The sequence below is a fragment of the Galeopterus variegatus genome, unplaced genomic scaffold (assembly GCF_000696425.1).
Source record: "Galeopterus variegatus unplaced genomic scaffold, G_variegatus-3.0.2 Scaffold3673, whole genome shotgun sequence".
Taxonomy (NCBI): Eukaryota; Metazoa; Chordata; class Mammalia; order Dermoptera; family Cynocephalidae; genus Galeopterus; species Galeopterus variegatus.
In genome coordinates, this window is record NW_007729784.1 from 32,710 (window position 1) to 37,025 (window position 4,316).

Genomic DNA, 4,316 nt, shown 5'->3' on the forward strand with positions numbered 1-4,316 from the left:
AAGGGGGACAGAGCCACAGCGGTTCCTAACAGCCGGCTGTTTTGAGGACAAACCTTCCAAATTTGCATCTGCAGCTCATACCTGTCTCTGGAGCTTCTGGACCCACAAATTCTACTTTTATTCAGCTTTCCATTCAGACACCTCACCTCAAAGACTTTTCAGATTGGGTGTCGCCCGCCCACTTCGCAGAGCCCTTCCTCGAGTGCCAGCTCCCGGGCTGGCGCCCCGGCCCCCGCCCGCAGCCCACCGTCCTCCGGGTCGTCCTGCTCCCTCTCGCTCAGTCTCCAGACTGGGGCTGGCGACAAGCCCGCAGTGCTCCTCACAAACGTCCCTCTCTCTCTGCTTTTCAAACGTTTTCTAAAGTTTATCTTACTAACAGCAGTTTCAGGTTTACAAAGCAATCGAGCAGGAGGCACGGGCAGCTCCGTGACCCGTTCCTCCCGTCATCGACGTGTCACACTAGAGTGCTGCGTTGGTCACGCTTAGAGCGGATATTGATCTGTCGCCGTGAACTTGGCGTGTTGTACGTCCTGTAGGTTTTGCCGAATGCACAGTGTCCTGTGTCCACCAGCACCACGTCGTACACGGTAGTTTCGCCACCTAAAACCCTCGGTGCCCCCTCCCCACAGTGAAGCCCCCGCAACCACCTGTCATCATCTCCAACGTTCTCATTTCGCCGTTCTGGAAGATTCATAATCGTCTCTCGGAGCTGATTGAAAGTGTGCAATAAATCGTTGTTAATGACAGTCGCCTGCAGTGCCACAGGACACTGGATCCTATTCCCCCGTCTGGTTTAACTTTTTATCCATTAACCCACCTCTCACTGTCCTGTCCCCGGTCATTGCCACCGTACCCTCTACCTGTGTCACCAGCTTTCTAAGCTTCACATGTAAGTGAGGACGTGGCATTTCTCTTTCTGTTCCTGGCTTATCCAACAGGCTCGTCTATGTCGCCAGGAATGACAGGTTTTCACTCCTTTTTTATGGCTGGAGAGCGTTCCACTGTGTGTAGGTGCCACGTTTTCTTTGTCCTTTCATCTGTTGGTGGACTCTCGGATTTATTCCGTGTACTGACTGTCGTGAATAGTGCTGCAGTAACACGAGGGTGCAGATCTTTCTCTGATGGACCCATTTCCTTTCCTTTGTATGTGTACCCAGTAGAGGGACGGGTGGGTCATGTGGTGGTTCTGTGCTGAGTGTTCTCAGGACCCTCCACACCGTTTCCATAATGGCCGTATTCATTCACGTTCCCACGAAGAGTTCCCTTTTACTCCACATCCTCACCAGTACTTGTTATTTTCTGTCTTGTTGATAAAAACCATTCTAAGTGGAGTGAGATGATATCTCATTGTGGTTTTAATTTGCATTTCCCTGATTATTAGTGATGTTGACCATTTGTATGTCTTCTTTTGAGAAATGTCTCTTCAGCTCATTTGCCCATTTTTGATTGAACTTTTTTTTTTGGCTGTTGACTTGTTTGAGTTCCTCATAGGAGGGTACTTGAAAAAGTTCATGGAAAAATAGAATTGAAAGATAATATGAATCTTTCCATGAGCTACCCTTATATATTCTGGATATTAATTCCTCGTCAAATGCATAGTTTGCAAGCATTTTCTCTCATTCTACAGGTTGTATCTTTACTCTATTGATTGTTTCTTTTGCTTTGCAGAAGCTTTTTATTTTGATATAACACCATTTGTCTATTTTTGCTTTTGTTGCCTGTGCTTTTGAAGTTCTCTTTTCAGAGTATTTGCCCAGCCCCATGTCATAAAGCATTTCCCCTATGTTTTCTTCTAGCAGCTTCATGGTTTGGGGTCTTAAATTTAAGTCTTTAATCCATTTTGGGTTGATTTTTGCAGATGGTGGGAGATATGGGTTTAGTGTTATTTTTCTATGACTGTCCAGTTTTCCCAGCACCACATACTCACCTTTCCCCAGTGAATATTTTTGGCACCATTGCCAAAAATCAGTGGGCTGTAGATACATGGCTATATTTCTGGGCTCTCTATTCTGTTCCATTGGTCTGTGTGTCTGTTTTTAATGTCAGCACCATGCTGTTTTGTTTACTATAGCTTTGTAGTATATTTTGAAGTCAGGTAGTGTAGTGCCTCCAGGTTTGTTCTTTGTTCTTTTTCCTCACGATTGCTTTGGCTATTAGGGACCTTTTGTGATTCCATGTGAATTTTAGGATTGTTTTTCCTATTTCTGTGAAGAATGTCACTGGCATTTTGATAGGGTTTGCCTTGAATCTGTAGATCATTTTTGGTAGTATGGCCATTTTCACAATAGTTATTCTTTGATCTATGAACATGAGATGTCTTTCCATTTCTTTGTGTCCTCTTCAATTTCTTTCATCAGTGTTTTATATGTTTCCTTAGAGATCTTTTTTTTTTTTTTTTTTTTGCCATTGTAAATGGGATTGCTTCCTTGGTTTCTTTTTCATCTTGCTGATTATGGGTGTACAGAAATGCCGCTGATTTTGATTTTATGTCCTCCAACTTTACTGAATTAGTTTAACAGATCCAAGAGGTTTTTCTTGGCGGGGCTTTTAGGATTTTCTCTGTATAAGATCACATTTCTGCAAACAGAGACAATATGATTTCCCTTTTCCCAGTGTAGATGCCTTTTATTTCTTTCTTTTTCCTAATGGCTCTGGCTAGGACTTCCAGTATATGTTGAATAAGAGTGGGGAGAGTGCACATCCCTGCCTTCTTCCAGTTTTTAGAGGAGAAGTTTTCACCTTTTTCCCATTCAGTATGATATTGCCTGTGTTTGTCATATAGATGGCCTTTGTTGTGTTGAGGTACATTCCTTCTATACCTACTTTGTTGAGGATTTTTATCACAAAGCAATGTTGAATTTTATTTAATGCTTTTTCTGCATCAGTTGAGATGATCATATGGTTTTTATCCTTTATTCTGTTGATATGATGTATCACATTTATTGATTTACCTATATTGAACCAACCTTGCATCCCTAAGATACATCCCACTTGATCATAGTGAATGATCTGTTTTTTTGGTTGTTTTTTTTGTCTTTTGTCTTTTTCCGTGTCCGGCAACGGATCGCAACCCTCAGTGTTGCCCCCGTACCGGACCGGGGACCGGCAACGGGATTGCAACCCTCGGTGTTGCTCCCGCGCCTCGCTCAGCCAGTGAGCGGGAACCGGTCTGTATGTGGGATCCGAACCCTCGGGCGGGAGCGCCGCCGCGCTTCCCAAGCGGCGCACTATCCAGTGCGCCACCGGGCCGGCCCGTGAATGATCTGTTTTAAATGGTGCTGGATTTGGTTTGCTAGTATTTTTTTGAAGATTTTTGCATCAATGTTCATCAGGGATATTGTCCTATAGTTTTTTGTTTATTTGTTTCCTTGTCTGATTTTGGTATTAGGATGCTATGGATTGACACATCCCCCAAAGTCCATGTATTAGAAACTTAACCTCCACTGTGACAGTGGTAAGAGGGTGGGAAACCCTATTATGGTAATTGAAAGGTGGGGCCTTGAAGAGGTGATTAGGTTTTGAGAACCATGCCCTAGTAAATGGATTAATAAGTTGATGGTTTAATGGTGGTCACAGGTGTGGTTCTGAGGGTTTTAAAAGGAGAGCACACAAGAGTCTCTCTCTCTCTTCCTCACTTCTGCCTTTTCCCCAACGTGATATACTGCATTGCTGAAGGCACCACCAAAGAAGGCCCTCACCAGGTGTGTTACCTGGACTTTGGACTCCCCAGCCTCTGAAACTGTGAGCAATAGATATTGTTGCTTTACAAATCATCCAGTTTCAGGTAGTTCTAAGCATCAGAAATGGACTACAATACACAGAGTAATATTGGTCTTATAGAGTGAGTTCAGAAAAGTTCCCTTCTCTTCAGTTTTTTGGGAAAGTTTGAGAAGAATTGGTATTGTTTTTTAAACATTTGGTGGAATTCAGCAGTCAAGCAATTTGGTCCTTGCCTTTTCTTTAATGGGAGACTTTATTACTGATTCCATCTTGTTACTCATAATTGGTCTGTTTGAGATTTCTATTTCTTCTTGGTTCAATCTTCATAGATTGTAGGTGTCCAGGAATTTTTGCATTTCCTCTAGGTTTTTCAATTTGTTGGCATATAGTTGTTCACAATAATTTCTGGTGATCCTTTGATTTCTGTAGCATCATTTATGATGTCTCTTTTTTCATTTTTGATTTTATTAATTTGAGTCTTTCCTCTTTTTTTCTTGGTTAGTCTAGCTAACGGCTTGTCAGTTTTTTTTTACCTTTTCAAAAATCCAACATTTTGTTTTGTCTATCTTTTGGGGGGTATTTTTGTTGTGTCTCAA